The sequence below is a fragment of the Vulpes lagopus genome, chromosome 18, assembly GCF_018345385.1.
Source record: "Vulpes lagopus strain Blue_001 chromosome 18, ASM1834538v1, whole genome shotgun sequence".
Taxonomy (NCBI): Eukaryota; Metazoa; Chordata; class Mammalia; order Carnivora; family Canidae; genus Vulpes; species Vulpes lagopus.
The window spans coordinates 22,622,596-22,638,997 of record NC_054841.1 but is presented as its reverse complement, the minus strand read 5'-3'; the positions used below and the strand labels follow the sequence as shown (position 1 = coordinate 22,638,997).

General features: G+C 49.9%; 1 protein-coding gene across 3 annotated transcripts in view; it reads left to right on the top strand.

The window, feature by feature from the left end:
• The first annotated feature begins 2,200 nt into the window (after window positions 1-2,200).
• Window positions 2,201-16,402, top strand: part of DLGAP4 (DLG associated protein 4) — a 139,397-nt gene continuing 125,195 nt past the window's right edge. For 2 of the 3 annotated variants that reach the window (XM_041732452.1, XM_041732453.1), the window contains exon 1: window positions 2,201-2,417. The gene's annotated coding sequence lies outside the window, so the exon portion shown is untranslated. The remainder of the gene's footprint in view (window positions 2,418-16,402) is intronic. The other variant, XM_041732451.1, reaches the window with a different exon arrangement.

The window sequence follows — 16,402 nt, the reverse complement described above, 5'->3', positions numbered from 1 at the left end:
CATAGAGGGTCTATGGGGGTGTGGGAGGCTTCTTGGGAAAATATTTCTTGGTTTCCCAGGCCTCAGGGGAAGAATGCTGAGGGGACTGCAGGTTCCCAGAGGATGGCTGCCCATTTGGAAGTTGCAAAATGTTTGTTAGCTTTGGATTGTTGTAACAGGTTTTTTGAGATAGAATTTATATACCATCCAATTCACCCAATCAAAGTGTACAATTTAATGGTTTTTAGTGTATTCACAGAGTTGTGCAGCCATCACCACAATCCACTTTAGAACATTTTCATTATTCTAAAAAGAAATCATGAGCCACTTAGCCATCACTCCCTCCCAAGCCCCCCACTGGCAACCACTAATCTACCAGCTTCCATACAGAATTGCCTGTCTCGGACATTTCATATAAGTGAAATCATATGCTATGTGGTCTTTTGTGACTGCCTCCTTTCACTTAACATAATGTTCTCAAGGTTCATCCCTGTTGGAAGTCCCAATCTTAAATACCATCAGAGCTGGCAGGAACCTAAGAGACCATCCTGTGTGCTTCTCCCACTTATTGTAAAGTGGGGAATCTGGAAGGAGATGTGCTCCAGTCCTGCAGCAAGGACATTGTGGGGAATCTCCCCAGATCAGGACCCCTGTCCCCCCTGCCCTGAACAGGAGCCTTCCTCTGCTATCACCGCTTCTCCTTCTGCTTTGGCTCTGGGTGATTTTGGCTAAAAGTGACAACGTGGTTGGTAATGCATCCTCCCAAGTGCTGGATTTCCATGCACTGGCAATTTTCACGCCCCATGGTCTATCTTGAAATCTTTTATGCATCTTTAAGAATTTGTGTCCACTAATTTAGAATTTTTGGGAGTCTGATATTTTCTTTTTCTGCTACTTAAACTTTTTTGTTTGTTTGTTTTTGTCCAGACAGTCACACCTGTTTTCCTTGGTTGGTGATTCTTCCACTGGGGGAGGCAGGGTAGCATTGGGGTTAACGGCTGGGTCTTGGCATTGGATGCCCTACCCCTTTCTCATTGTGTGCCTGTGAGTAATTGCTGAAGCTCTCTGAGCCTCCGTTTCTCCCTTTGAAAACCAGGAATAACACTGTAGGGCTGTGGTGAGGAACACATGGAGTCAAACCTGTTTGGGCTTGGCACAGAGTGGATGCAGATACAGGGGGGTTATGAGGGCTTTCCAGGGCCTTGGGGTAACCAGGAGAGGAAGGTACCATTCCTCACCATCGTCTGGCCTTTCCTCTGTATTCCTACTGTACCTCCCCTCTCAGGGCTTAGTTCACATTCCAGCCCCACTTGGATTCTCTGCCCCCACATCAGCTCAGGTTCCTCGGTGCCTCAGTTTCTCCACCTGTAGAATGAGAGACTGAGGGCAGGAGCTTCCATGGAAGCCTCTGAGGTAGCCACAAGGCTCCTGGGAGGGGGCATGGAATGGAGGCACCACCTCCTCCTCCTTCCAGGAGGGCCTGCTTCCTGCTGATTTAAAGTTCCAAGCAGGAGCAGTGGCACCTGTTCAGGAGAGGTGGGTGGAGAGGGACACCTGGTTTCCCTCTGCCTCTCGCACAAGACGTGTTATGTGGGAGGTGGTGGGCAGAGAGGCAATGGAGGGCCTCCTACTCTGTGTGCAGGGGACAGGGGCAAAGCCTGTTTGGACGGGCTCTCTCAGGTAGATATGCCAGGCCGGGTGTTACCTTCTCAATCCTCACAGCACCCCTCAGAGAAGGCATTCTTACTCCCGTTTGACAAGGGGGGAAACTGAGGCTCGGAATGGGGCAGCTGGCTGCCCAGTGTCGCTCAGTGAGTGAGGGGCTGAACTGGGATTCGAACTCAGGCCCGTGTGACTCCAGCCCCTCCTCGCTCTCTCCCCCATCCAGGGAAAAGAAGGGAGAAGCAAGGCAGTGGTGGGGCGGATTGGAGCCTTTGGAACCCCGACTTCCTGGCTGCTGTGGGGATTCTGTGGGTGGTGGGAAAGGCATCGTAAATATGCATGACATGTAAATACGCCTCTGAAAAACAATGTGGGGGCCCACGTGAGCCAAGATGCCAGAGTGCTTTGGAAAATGTAGTGTTGTGCAAACACTTGGGTTTCTATGATGATTGCTCCGTGGTATCTCCCACTCTGGTGTTCACAGGGCCAGTCCAGGGGGCTCAGGGTGGAGGGATCACCTCTGATACCTCCTCATTAACACTCTCCCCCATTCCTACAGACGCTGGTGCCTCCCCCTCTGCCAGGTGCTGGGTGGCCGGAACTGGGTCTCTCTGGGTGCCAGAGGGCGTTGTCCTGTGCTGCTTCCAGCCAGCACCTCCGATTGAGTGCCCGGAGGAATGTGTGTGCCAGCCCTTGGTCCAGTGCCTGCTCCTGAGCTGACGCTTGCTGGTTCCCGACTGGTTCCCATCTTCCCTCTGCACGTAGCTCCCTGGTTGGTAAGTGCGTCCGTAGCCCGGGCACACGGCATCGGGGCTGCTCACCCGCTCACCCACGCTCTGCACAGTTGGGAGATGCCCAGCCTTCCACCCAGTGGCGCCCACGTGCTGGCGAAGGGACCCCAGTGAGAGCTTTTCTGTCTGGGCTCAATTTATAGTTTAACTGCTTGTCTTACTCAGTCCTCCCCACACCCCAGGAGGTGGGCACGGTGATTGCGTCTGTTTTACGGGAGAGAAAGCCATTTGCCTGAGGACGCACAGCAAATCCAGCTCTGACTACCTCAGAGGCCAGCTCTTGCCCAGGGGCTTGGGCAGTTGGCATTGTGGGCTCAGTAAGGGAAGGGGAGCAGTGGGCCATGCTGGAAGCCGTGGAAGCTCTGGGGCTCACAGCGGGGCTAAGGTGAGGCCATCGGAGTCCTGAATCTTGGGGAGCCCCATTGTTCTTGCTCCCTCGTCCTGTTCCACCCACACTCCTCTGGTCCCCACTTTACCTAACCTCAGAACAGGATGAGGTGCAACACCCCACCTCATGTCTGATCACCGTCTGAGGATCCCACAGTGCACCCACACCTGGTCCCGTCATCCTTCCACACAGATGAGGCTGACAGCATGCCCCCTATTCCCCACAACAGTGCCTGACACTCACCACATTCCTGAATCTCACCCTCCCACCACCTCTAAAGGCTGTTCACAGATGAGGAAACTGAGGCTCATGGGAGCTCAAGGGGCTTGCCCGGGGTCACCCACCACTACTCAGCATGGAACCGTTGATTTGCGATCTGCCTCCTTATCTGACCTCAGCTCCTCAAAGGTGAGATATAACTGCTTCATTCCCGCAGGGGACAGCCAGTGGCTGGCACAGTGCCTGGCAGATAGTGGGTACACAGTGACTAGTTGTGGAAGGAAGGAAGAGGGAAAGGAGAGAAAGGACTCTCCCCTCCCTCCACCCAGACACTTGCAGGCCCTGGGAGCCCATTGGCCTTTTGGCCAGCTGCTGGTCCCTGCTGATCGCAGAGAGCTTGCAGTCAGCTCAGGTCAGCGGGACAGCCAGCCCCTCTGGTCTCAACTCTCTTATCTGCCAAAAGCGGCCCAGCCACCCTGATGGGGTGGTTATGAGAAGGGAAAAAGACTCGTAAATATGTATAATATGCAAATGTCATAGGATAATAAAAGCCCATGAAGTTCGCTGTACATAATGTATGTAGAAGTGCTGCTTCTTCGAGAACAAGGAGCTGCACACTCGTGCGGTGCCAGCCTCATTAATAACTGGGAAATGCCCCTATTAATGAGCTGCCCCCCAGCCCCGCTCCCCCGGTCTGGCCTCCGCCTGTCGTAGCTGCAGACAGCTATTGCATTTGGCTGAGATGCTGTTGCCAGAAAAGAAGCGATAAGGGTATGGCGGTCTGAGAGCTGTATCTGTGGGATGTAATCACTGGCAAACAGTCCTGGTCATGCCCTAGGCTCTGCGTGTCTTCCCCAGGGACTAAATACATAATAGGAGCAACCCCAACCACAGCAGGCATTTCTTGAGCAATTACTATGTGCCTGGCCTGGCACTAATTGCTTTGTTTTCTTCTCATCTCAAATAGACTACAGCGACCCTGTGGGGGGTTGAGGCATATGGACCTGGGGCACAGGGCTCATGCACCGACATTCTGGTCCTTCCTGAAAATGCCTGCCGTCGGTGTGCATGTGCCCCTACCCCCGAGCCAGAGGGGCAGGGCTGTGGCCACTGAAATAACAGTGTGGCTGGCAGCCCCCGGTGTGTGTGGCCCAGTGACGGAGAACGGGATTCCTTGGCACGAGTTGGGAGAGCAGCCGTCAGCATTGTAGGAAAGATGGAGGCTCGGGCGGCAGCGAGGGAGGTGTTACTTGCAGCTATTTTGCTAACAAGCTGGTTATTTAAAGAAGAGCTAAAGCCAAAGTCGGAAAGCCGGATGGGGAGTCTCCACGCCCTGAGCAGAGGCAGCCAGGGGTCTGGGGGCCTGGTTGGGTCCGGGTAGAGTAGCCACACATTTTTTTTCATTTGCTTATTATTAGTAATAATAGTAACAGCCCCAGTAGAGTCTGGAAAAAGATCACCTGTATGAAGAAAAGAGGCTGGAAGGATTGGGAGAGAGGCAATAATCTGTTCATTGACCCAGGTGGTGGTTACAGAATGCCTTATTCTGTGATAATTTGTTGCAGTCAACATTTTTTTAAAAGATTTATTTTATTTCGAGAGAGAACGTGAGCAGGGGTGCCTGCTCGGCAGACAGGGCAGGGCACCAGCCCCAGAGGCATTCCTACATCCCCAGGGCATTTGTCGTGTGCTAGGCCCTGCTGGTCTCTGCCCTCACAGAGCCCAGAAGCCCAGAGAGAGGCAGGTATTACTCAATCACCCAAACAAGTAAAGTGACCAAGAAGAGACTCCATCAGTGCAGTGAAGGAAATGAGCATGGTGATGTCATAAATACTAACATGATCGGAGAGCCTGAAGGACGTGGAACAGTCCAGGACGGTCTCCCTAAGAATGTGGCATCTGAGCTGCGACCTGAAGGATCGCAGGGATCCCGACACGCTAGAGAGTGTTCACTGTAGCACTGTTGACTGTAGAAGGACGGTTGGGAACAACCCATTTTTCCATCACCAGGGGGCTCGTTAAACCCATTTACTGAAGTCATACAGTGGCGCCCACTGTAGCTGTTAGAAATGAATCTGTGGCCCTAAATTCCCCACTGTGGAAAGAACTTCATAGTGTATTGTAGAGTTGGGGAAAAAAGAGGTTATAAAACAGCATGGGCAGCATGATATCATTTTTGTAAGAGCTACATGTGTTTCTGAAAACTGTTCACAGTGGGGGCATGGGAGATCTTTGCTGTGTCTTCTCTATAATTTTCTAGATTTGGGGTGCTTCCTGAGTGTTAGGACTTGGTGGGGAGGAACAGGGAGTTTGGGCTTCTATGGTCCTGTCTGAGGCAGTTCCCCTCTCCTGCTACCTACTGCAGTAAAATGGGATGAGGCATGGGCTGGGGAATTAGCAGATGTGGGCCACACTTCAGTTTTACCACTTCTTGACTATGTGACCTTGGTCAAGTCACTCTCTCTCTAAAGCTGACTTGTCCCTTCCATGATAAAGAGACAAGAATAACATCAGAGGGTGGCTGTGGGGCTTTTGTGAGTTAAAACATGGAGAGGACTAGAAGCACTCCCAGTTGCATCACTGGTGGCGGCTGCTGTTACCACTGCCAGAGGTGACATATCTTGTGTGCTCATCACATTGTGCCTGGGCTCTCAGTGCTAACTGGCCCTCTAGGCTTGTCTCTGCCCTTGCTCACTGAGAGTCAGACCAAGTGAAGGATGAGGCTGAGGGAAATGGGGAGCTTAGTTAGGTGCACACAGCTGGCTGGACCCGAGGCCAGCAAGCACCACCCTCCCACCCCCAAGCCCTGACTACCTCCCCACCAACTCACTTGCATATCTGTCAATGAGTATTCTTGCAGAGATGCTGTTATGGGGCGCTCTAGCCCTGGATTTGTTTTTTCTGATAGCCACTAAATCTACCCAGAAAGACAGTTTCTACCTTTCTAGACACTCAGAGAATCTTAAATCTCAAGTAGAGAAACTTCTAGTTGTGAAGCCAAACTCTTGGAATCATAGGATCTTAGTCATAAATAATCCAGTAAGAGCAAACATGGGCACTTTACAAGTAAGTTTACTGAATCTCTCCTGATGATGGTAATAAATGAGAACCTACCCAATTATCTATCAGCTAGAGATGGTTAAATAAATTACAGTCCAGCCAGACAATGGCATTCTCAGTGGCTGTAGAGACAATGCTGTAGATCTATACTTGTTGACATGGAAACAAGTCTGTGGTGTATTGTTAAGGAAAAAATAGGTTATAAAATGGTGTGTATTGTATGATCTCATTTTTGTTAGAAAAAATGTGTATAAATACATGCATGCTCCTGCCCAGAGAAACCCCTAGAATGACAACCATCAAACTGTTCATAGCAGGTTCCTCTGGATAGTGAGATATGAAAGAGCTCTGCTGTTACTTTTGCTTGCACCATTCAGGTACTTTTCAGATACAAGTGACAGGAAACCCAGCCCAAACTGATTTAAACAAAAATGGAATTTATCAGCTTGAAATTGTGAAGTCCAGAGGTAATTCAGGCTCAGCAGGACCCAGGGGCTCAGATGCTGTTCCTAGAACTTGATTTTCCTCCCCATTTCTCACTCTGCTTCCTCAGAATTGTTCTGATGTTCTCATAGCGCTCTCTCATTCAGGTGATAAGATGCTTGTCCAGAGGAATATGCAAGACTTCTTCCTAGAGAGCTCAGACACAAGTCCCAGAAGTGTTGGCACTGATTGGTCACATTTGTGGATGTGCACCCACCATCCCACCCCCCACTCTAATCGGTTGCTTTGATTGGCAGCCTGGGCCTGTGCACCCCACCCCCAGCCAGAAGTGAGTCAAAGCCATTAGAACTATGCAGACTGTGGCCTTCAAAACAGTGGCCAAACACAGCAAACTCCCCCTTCTAGACTTACCTAGATTTCCCAAGATGCAGTCTTTCATAGTCAGAAGAAATAACACTACTAATGAATAATCCTGAGCCCAGGTCTTACAGGCAGAAGCTCACTAGGCCAGCTCTAGACTCTCTCTGAATCAGAGCACTGGCATCTGTGAGGTGTCAGTTCAGCTCAGGAGACGTTGGCCTTCTGTGTGAAAGCCTGCTCTGGACCTGGGAGGAAGCCCTTGAGGGTCTTGCCATCTTTGAGGGAGAATGACAAGTCAACAGATGACTTATCTGGAAGGTAAATGTGCATGCAGGGGCTGAGACAACACAAAAGCCAGCGTAAAGCAAGGAAGGCTTTTGCAGGGGGTGATACGAAGCTGAGGAGCCAAGGAGAGTACAGGAAATACATGTTGGCAGGAGACATAATGTGTTAGAGGCCCCAAGACATGTGGTGGGGGTGCATCCAGCAAAGGTGCAGAGATGAGCCCAGAACACAGGAGCCTTGAATGCCACAGTAAGAGCTTGGACTTGACCCTGAAGGCAGCAGGGAGACTTTGTGGGATGTTGTAGGAGGAGCGAAACGTCAGCAAGCTCAATCTGGCTTGTACTGAGAGCATAACCTTGGAGGAGTCAGGTCCATATCTTCTGGTCTAAATTCCTTCCCGCCTTGGGTCAGAATTCCTGTCCCGAGGTGTTCAGCCACAGCTTGCATACCCCCAGAGATAGGGAGCTCACTCTTGTTCCTCCCACCTCTGTTAGAAAGCTCCTTCACAGGATCCAGTCTACAGTCTTGACACTGCCCAAGGCACATCTGAAACACTTCCCACCCACCTTCCACTGAGGTCTCTCTCCCAAATGACCTGACAGAGGGCTAGGCAAGGACCTGCCTTTTTAGGGGCTCTGGGGGTCTTTATACCCTGCTGGGAGCCTGAATAGAGAGAAAGGTCACATCAACCTGACAGCAGAGGTAGTGTTTAGATCTTTGAACACACATCTACTTCCATCTGTTCTCCAAATTCTCTGCATTTTACAAACAAGAAACCAAAAGTCAGAGAGGCAATCCACCTATACAACATCATGGAGCAAGTTAGAGGCAGGCCTGGGGTGTGGACTCTCTTACACCCCAACCCCCTCCATGGCCCTTCTTGTCATCTCCTCCCACCCTGTCTGTGGGAGCCCTGGTCACTTCATCTACTGAGGCTTGGACAGCTTTATTCTGGAAGCTCCAGCCATCCCAGATCATCCCCTGATATCCTTCTAAATTTGGAGCCAGCCAGCAAAATCTTCATTAGTCAAATGTTGGTGACTATTTTGACAGCAGCATTTTTTGTTTCTGATACATCAAAGCTGTGACATGCACAAGCCATGTTTTATGGGTTGTCTGCCCCTCGGTCTGCATTTCGTCATTCATTCCAGCACTTCACAAACCTGGATTAGTGTCTACTATGTGCCAGGCACTGCACTAGACACCAGGCCACAAAGGTACATTAGGGCAGCACCTGCCTGAGGCAGCTCAGCCAAGGAGAGGTGTCTCTATCAACGAAGGCAGGTGATACATAGATCAGAGGGAGATGCCTATCAGTCGGTGATCTTCTGGAACAGAGAAATTGATTCTACCCCTCTAAGCAGAGTCTTGAGAGATGGATAGGGGTTCTTCAAGAGAAACAACTCAGTGAGCCGGGTGGGACAAATGGGCTATGCAAAAATCTCACCTTCCTCCTGCTAAGCATTTAGGCCTCAGGGTGTCAGGGCTGAGAGAGGCCAGAGAGCTCACCTGAGCCAGAGTTTGGAAGACCTCAACTATTGAGTGGGGAGGTTCACACCCCTTGGGTTGAAAGGGAGGCAAAGGCAGGGCAAGTCTTGGTATTAGAAAGGTCTTCCCATTGGTCTGGTGACACTTGGGGATGACAGTGGGCAGGGCAAGACCATAGGGATAGTGCAGAAAGGTGTATGGCAGGGAGATTTCACAGGGCTTGGAGACTTAGTGGGTGCTATGGCAGCGGAGAGGGGTGACATGGGTTTGGGAGTTCTGTGGACCAGTGTCGAGGTGATCATGCCAAAGGTTGAGTGAGTGTCCGAGAGAGTCGCCAAGGGGGCCCGCAGGTACCTCTTCAGCTTTCATGAAACTTAAAGCAGCAGCCCAGGGAGGCCTCCAATGTCCCCATGCCCCCACTGAATGACCAGCAAGTCTCTTCCCCTCATGCAGCCTCAGTTTGCCCCTCTGTAAAATGGGGGTGATGACAGTACCTCCCCTGGGATTGTGAGGAAGGTTGGAGGAGGAGAGTATGTGAAGAGCAGGCCCTACACAGTGCCTAGCACACAGTAAGTAAATGCTGGTGATTGGGGACTGCTCTGATTACCATGGCTAGGGATATAGGGGTAAACAAAGAACTGAGTATGTCACCTGCAGAGGGAAATCAGAGATCTGGAGGGGCCTTGTCCCCCTGCCTTTCTGTATCTGTTGGGAAAGGCAGAGTCTGGGTCTGGCACTCACAAGAAAGCCTCTAGGGAAGGAGATTCCACCTTAGGCTAGGAAACCCTTTTGGATGCAAAGAGCTCTTTGCAGATGGGCTAACTTGGATGGTAATGAGCTCCCCAGCACTGGGAATATTCAAGTAGCAGCTGCACTACAACTTGGTGGAAAAGTCTGTAGAGTATTTGTGATTCAGCTAAGGATCTGGGAGGTCCTTTCCAGCCCAAAGAGTCTTTGATTTCATGTTTTTCCTTCTCCGATCCTGTTTCCTTATCTGTAATATAGGGAAAACAGCAGCCCCTTTCTTAGAATTGGTTGCAAAGTTTAGGTGACATCATCCAAATAAAGTGCTTAACCCAGATTTGGCATATAGCAAGTGCTCCTGTCCCCATGGTGGCTGTTATTATGGTTGTTGGTGTTCTGCTAAATTCTGGGGTGTGTCACTTCCATCTGACCGCCTCGGGTTGCTGTCTTGTCGATCAGGTGCTCCCGCCTGCCTGCCCTTCAGGGCCTGCTCTGGGTCCTTCTCATTGCCACCCTCTGTGTCTCCAGCTCCTCCCCCACCCCAGGAGGTGGTAGGAATTCCAGACCCTTCTGGGCCCCTTTTAGCTCCTGCTTGAGTGAGAGTTGGCAGGTTGGGGCGGCGGGTGCCATCCGCCTCCCATATGCTTCCTGCTATTTAGAGGAAAACTCTCCCCGTGTTCCTCCAACCACACGGGCTGACATTTCCAGACAGACGCTGGAATCAGCTCTTTGGGGGATTGGCAGATAAATTTGGCCCTGGCTGTTGGGAAAATCTTCAGCCTTACCACGGAAGCAGAGCCCAGGCTCGCGTACTTCCGTCCAGCCTGCGACTCCTGAGGCCTGGTCCTCCTGGGGGCTGGAGCACTGGTCCACAGCCTTGCAGATGAGGGTAAGTCTATTGGCCCAATCGTACCCCAGCAAAGCCCCTGGTCAGGAAGCTGTGGCTTCCAGCTTTACATTAGGGAGCAGGAGTTTATGAGATGAAGCAGTGCCTCCTCCCCCTCCTCCCAGACACCTGGGTGTTGCCCAGCTCAGCCTGGCAGAGGAGCAGGATTTAGTTTAGGGAGACCTGAGCTCAAGACTGCTTATTGTCTCTGTGACCTCCAACTCTCTGAGCCTCTTTTTTTCATCTGTAAAATGGGAATCTATTTTAATAGATTAATAATAGAGTCTATCCAATTAAAGGCCCTTAGAATGATATCAGGTACATAATAGGTGCTCAGCAAATACTAGCGCTGTCATCATCATCATCATTATTATTTGGTCTAGAACAATGTCCGGTCCGTGGTAGGAGCTCAGTAAATATTAGTGTATTTCTTTTCTTCTTTCTTACAACTGTAGCTACTTAGGGAAATACTGGGGCATTTCAGAATTAGCTCAAATAGGAGTGACCAGAGGCAGAAATGGATGAATAAGGATATGTGAAGGCAGGCACATCCAGGGTAAAGTATAGGTAGCTGGTCTCCCAGCATGTACACACACATATATACACACACACGTTCTCTCTGTGCCAAAGTTTTTTCACCACTGCTGAAATCTAGTTGACTCCTGAGGCCATGTGACACAGAACAGCTTGGCTTGGATGGATGGGAGGAAGAGGAAGGTTTGGCTGGAGGCAGAGTTAGGGGAGACCCTGGGCATCAAGTGCAGTAGAGGGGTTTCAGAGAACCTTAAGTAGTTTTATTTGGCTAGAGTAGAACGTGGGTGGCAGGAAGGCGTGGGAAGTAAGTTTAAGCTTCATTCAGCACTTCCTGGCTGAGTCTGAGTACTGGGCCTCATGCCAGGCACTGGGGCAACTGGCAGAAAAGATGGGCATATTTCCTGCCCTCAAGAAGCTCTGGTTCTTACTGAGGGAAGGGGTGTAGATGACAGACATTCAGACAATGAATTAACAAGATTCTTGGTTGTGTTCAAGTGGACCCAGGTCTGGAAGAAGAGGTGGCAGGGAACAATGAAGGTAGGTACCAACTTGAGGCAGGGTGGTCAGAGAGGGCCTCTCTGTGGTCTGAAGGATCCCTGCAAGTGGTAGTCAAGGCAAAAGTGAGGGGCAAAGAGAATAGCAGGAGTAAATGTTGGGAAGATGGCAGTAGTTAAAAACCTAGAGGCCTTGAATGCTGGGTCCAAGCATAACTGCCCTTATGGAATGGTGGTGGGGGCAGAAAGTAGGAAAAAGATGAGAACCAGGAGACCTATCTGCAAAGATTGACCAAGAGCCTACCATGCGTGCTGTTGGAGGCAGTCAGTGGGATAATTCTGGACCAGAAAGAGGTGAATGAACAGGGATGAGGGAGAGTGCATTTCACGGGGGTGGGACATCTGAACAGAATCCTGTGATTTGAGACATGTATGTTTTGAGGATCTAGACTTACGTGTAGCTAAGAGTGGAGTTAGGTAAAGGAAGTGACATCAGGAGAACCTAGAACCAGATCCTAGAGTGGTCAGGAAGAGTCTTATGGGGTACAGAGAGGGGCTTCCTCACAGCCTGGGACTACTGGTGGGAATGCCAGCAGGTGAGAGAGTGAGCAGACCTATGCACTTATCTGCATTAGACCCAGAGGCCAATTCTAGATGTTTAACTGCTGTGTGAGTTTGGGAAAATCACTTGATCTCTCTGAGCCTCACTTGTTGTAATAATACTGAATCCATTGGAATTGCATTTGGCTGCATATAATAGAAGAGGGAAAGTAACAGTGATATAAACACCCAAAGATCCAGAAGCAGGTAGTCCAGAACCAGTGCAGCAATTCAAGTGACAAATCAAGATACATATCCTTAGCATATATCTTTCATTCTCGTGGCTATGAAGTGGCTGCGCCACCTGCACATGTTGTGTCTGAATTCCAGGCAGGACAAAGGAAGTAAAGATTGCATGCTTTCTTAATCTGCCCTTACCAGGAAAACAACAAATTTCCTGGAAGCCCTACCCAGTGGACTTCTGCCTACATCTTATTTGCCGGATGTGGTCACACAGCCACCCTAGCTGCAAGGGAAGCTGGTGAAGGAAATATTTCTAACTGGGTGCTTCTGTTAATTAGGCAAAAGAAAAGAATGACAAGCGGAATAGCTAGCAGGATCCACTTTAAAGTGCCCACCTCACAGGGGCTGTTGGGAAGATTCTATGACAATATGTGCACAAAACATTTCGCACCTAGAGCAGAACCACCTCTCAATAAATGGTGGCCGACTTTATTATATTGCTCTGCCTGCATTCACTTCCTCATTCATTCAGCAAGCATTTGTTGTATTCTGGGGAGTATATACAGTCCCAGATACATGACAGGGATGGTCTTTGCTCTTTTGACACTCATATTGAGTAGGGAAAACAGGCAAGGAAACAGGCAGATTCACTCCATTCCAATCAGTGTCATAAGAGGATTGGAATTCCATTTGTTTGTGTCTGTGTTTTCTTACTGCTGTGGTCCGACCACATAGAACGGTGCATGGCATACATTAAGCACTCAACAAATAGTTATTGAATGAATGAAATAATTTTAGAAATACCCATTAAGAGCCTACTCTATATGAAGTTCTTTGGGCTGGATAGAGAAAGTGGGTAACACATTACCCCTCTCCACAGAAAGAAAATTCTATAGACCAGGCCTATGGATGGGTGCTGCAGACCTTGCAATGAACAAGTCTAGGAACAGGAGCACTGGCCAAGGAGTCTGGAGTCCCAAGATCACATATGTTTCTGTATCCTGCGATAAGTCCCATCCTCACCCTGGGCCTGTGTCCTCACCTGTAGGACAGGTATTATGGGTCCTGTGTGGAATATCAGTGATGCTGGGGAGGATGGTGGGTGCTTCATAAGAATACTCCTTATGTGGGGGGTGGTGATACAGAGGCAGTTGGGGTGGATGCCAGCTTGCCATGTTAGCAGAGGAGGCAACTGTTGCAAGGATGAGAGAGGACTGCATCTGAGCCCCTGGAAATCTCCTAGGGACCCGGGAGGATGAAGAGTCTGGGCTCTGCTTCCATCCTCACACACTCCAGTATCTGGGCCTGGCAGTTTGTCAACAGCCAACCAGCTGGGCATGGAGCTTCCAGCACTGGATGTGGGCAGGCAGCAAATGGTCTGTGCTGGGTCCCCCAAGTGAGAAATAAGGAGGACTATAGTTATCAGAGACCTGCTAGAGGTGGAGAAGCAGCCTGGAATTTGAGGGTAGAGATCTAGTTCTGATGCTTGCTTGACTGTGTGACCTTTGCCAGATTTCTTGACCCCTCTGAGCCTTGATTACCTTGTTAACAAAATGGGAAGAACAATCCTTGACTTCCTATCCTTGCAGATTTTGACCCACTGCCTGGCACATAGTAGGCACCCAGTTTTCATCATCTCCATTATTATATTTTCCTTGTTGGGAAGGGAAAACAGACATTAACTAAGCCTATTATGTACCAGGCTTGGTACTGGATACACCATCTCATTTTATTACAGCTTCAAGGAGGTAGCCTTCTTCCCGTTAATAAGAAGAGGACACTAATATTCTTTTGTGCCTCGTTTTCCTTCTGGTCTCAGACAGAGTTGCTGGGATCCCCACTGAACTGAAGCCCTGAGGGTCCTTGAGGAAGGGCCTAAGACATTTCAAGATGTTTGCTGAGACCATTCTAGTAGCCAGAGAGGTCAGAGATAGAGGTGGTCAGAGTAGGAATCCAGTTCTCATCATATGGGCACAGAGCCAATAAAAGATGGACCCAGGGATGACTGATGGAGTGGGACAGGCTGAAGGATCATAAATGCTCTTCCTCTTTATTCAGTGGGCAGTGAGCCCAGCCCTTGAGATGAGGTGGCAGCCAGCCTGGCCCTTGCTGCCACTCTTGGCCATGACACTCTGCCCAGTGGCCATCACTGCTTGTGTCTGAAATGAGGCCAGGAGTAAAAAAAAAAAAAAAAAGAAAGAAAGAAAGCCTGGGAGATTCTCTAGGCCTGGGGAGGCGAGTTTTCCCAATTGAATACCCACAGAAAGCCTCCTGGGGGTACCCCCATCACTGGGTGAGAAATAGGAAAACAGGCCTCTATTGCGTATGACAATAGAAATTCAAGTGGCCCATTCTGGGCCTTACAAATAGCAGAGCAGGGTAACTAGCAGGAAAATAGAGGCATTTGGTGTCACCTTAGCATGGGCCAACGGTTTGACGCTGACCTCGGCTCTGAGTTGTTTGGAGAGCACAGGACCCATTCCGATCCTGGTGTTGATGGCTGGGGTGTTCTCCGTGGTACTGAAGAGAATGTTTGGCCCTCTTCATCCGGGGCTGCTGTCCATGGTTGTGTCTTCAGATAATTCTCATTGATCATTTCCAGGACTCTAATTTCTAGGGGACCCAGCTAGCAGGTCAGAGGCTTTGGTCCTGGCACTGAAAAAATTGGGGGCAGAAATATCTGAGGTAGATTTGGGTCCACGTTACTGTCTGGCATGTACCCTTTTAAGAACGTTTTATGTATTATGCCATTTATTTCTAAACACTAATCTACGGGCGAAGTACTCCTAGGTATCCCCATTTTAGATGTGAGCAAACAGAAGCATAGAGAATTAAGTGACCTGAGGACTCTCTCTTCAATCTTTCTAGGCTCATTTTCCTTAGTTGTAATAGGAAGGTTGTTGGTAGCATTTCACAAGCTGATGGTTGGGGCTGAGCTTTGTAAACTGATGCTTGGATGGAGTGATATTAGTCTTATACACAGAGGAAGACATGAGGAGATTACTAAATATATATGCTCTTCAAACCTCATGGGGTTTTCTGGAAGGTGTGAGATTTGAGCCAGATCTGCAAGGGACCTGAGGCTCAGGGATTATATAGAAAAGATAGGACTGCCCATTTGCTGAGCACTGACTATATGCCAGACCCCCTGCCAGGCACTTGACAAGTCTGAAAACGCTATCCTCACAGCCCCACTGGGGCAGAGTGCCTGGTTCCATTTTATAGATTCGGAAGTGAGAGAAGAAACTTCCCAAGGTTACTTAGCTAGAAAGTGATGGAGTTGAGAAGCCTTGAAGACTAGAAACCATAGACTTGAACATTAAGGCTAGAAACGATCCTGGGTGTCATCTGGTCCAACCCAGAGAAGAGATGTGACCAGTTGGGGACATACAGGACTCAGACTGGGTTTGGCTTCCTTCTGTGTATTTCCTCCCTCAACACAGCAGCGCCACCACTCTCCTGTCACCAGTGGCCTAGGCCCCAGGGAGATGAAAACTGTCATTGTGTCACAAACTGAGATCAAGTATCAAAGAGGTCCAAAATTCCAGTCCTGGATCTGCCGTCTATGAGCTGTGTGGCTTCAGATAAGTCTCTTAACCTCTCTGGGCCTGTTTCCCCATCTCTGGCAGAGCAAAAGGGTGCTGTAATCACTTTTCCACAGGGTGGTTTTGAGGATACAATGCGTGTGAAAGGGCTAACAGATCCATTGCTAGAAATAAGACCCAGAGGAGGGAGGGAAGCCCCCCAAGGTAGCACAGCAACTATCAGAAGATACGTGCAGAGAAGGACCTAGAACTTCCACCCTCAGCCACCAGTGTCACTTCCCAGTGGGACTGGCAGCCAGGCTGGGGCAGCACCTGGCAGGCCCAGCTGACAGACATTCCTTCAGGCAGACAGACTCAAGCCCCAGAGCCAAGTGCCCCTGTGGGAGCCAGTAGCCAGGCCAGCTCTGACTGTTCCTCCACCAGGCACCCTAACAGCTCCAAGTTTAATATGCCTCACAGGGGCTGTCGTCACGCCCAATTAGGCTGTCCTCAGCCACCCTGTCTCCAGGACCCCGTTGTGACCATCTGAGGCCCTGGACGTGATCGTGGCTACTGCCCTTGGCAGCTCTTTGGCTTTTCAGAGGAGGTGGCTCCCTGATTTTATGATCACCTGTGGGCCTAGAGACCTGACTGCCCCCGCCCGACGCAGGTGGCCTTAGCTCCTGGTACTAGAAATGTGGCTGCACCCTTCTCCCCCTCCCCTGACTCCAAGGCCTGGCACCAAAACAAAGTGAGGAAGG